The following is a 989-nucleotide window of genomic DNA, read 5'->3' as shown; positions in this document are numbered from 1 at the left end:
TTTCTCCTTCACTATTCTTTTCTTATTGTTCCTTACCCAGGTTATTATCCACTATATATATTATTATTAATGTGATATTTTCTAATTTCTTCTTTGTCTAACTTAACTTTATATTTTGTTTATTCTTCTTTTTTTGACTTACATATTACATTAGTCACATATATTTTCTTTCCATAACTTTTATTTTTAAATTATTATTATTAAATTAAATTATTCATATTTCGTCGTTTCTTTGCTTGTCGTTCTCTATATATATATTCATTCTGTACACTTATTTACTTTAATCTTTCTATATATCCTTCATTCACTGGATGTTTTATCTTTTTTTTTGGTTCTTAGCCCTGATTAAGGCTCGAAATTGTGGCCGAAACGTTGCCACTAATAAATAAGCTTTTCACTTTTTTGTGTTATTCTCTGACAACAATCCCGACCATTTTCTCCTCATAAATAAATTTTAGACTTTTTAATATATTTTTTTAATAGAAAACTTTTATTTTTCTATTGCTATAAAAACTTACAATTTAGGGTTTCTTCGAATATCAAGTTTGTTCCTAACAATAATGCATCAGTTTAATAATGATAAGGAATTTTTCCTATTTTTTATATTTTCTCCTTCAAATAATAATGAAAGCACATTATTTATTTTAAATTAACCAAATTAAAGTTATTTCATAGAAAGATTTTTTGATAATCCGACATTTAAGCCGCATGCCTTCAGTGAACACAAAACCCAACTGGTATTAAAGAGCATCTTGTTTTACAATAACTTACTGAGTCAGACAAATATCGTTATATCCTTTTTTGAGAAAATAAACAAAAAAATGTTAAAATTAGATTTAAACAAAGTGACAAAATGAAAATGGGCATAAGACCTGAATCATTTTAGTGATCATATTCTAAAAAATATTTTAAAATGTTTTATATATAAGATAAACTTTCCGAAATAAGATTCTAATCTAGAAAATTACAGGTTAAAACTTTATATAATA

This window comes from Halyomorpha halys, unplaced genomic scaffold (assembly GCF_000696795.3).
Source record: "Halyomorpha halys isolate HHAL.00 unplaced genomic scaffold, Hhal_1.1 Scaffold33.1, whole genome shotgun sequence".
Classification (NCBI taxonomy): Eukaryota; Metazoa; Arthropoda; class Insecta; order Hemiptera; family Pentatomidae; genus Halyomorpha; species Halyomorpha halys.
Note: the sequence above shows the minus strand (reverse complement) of the source record.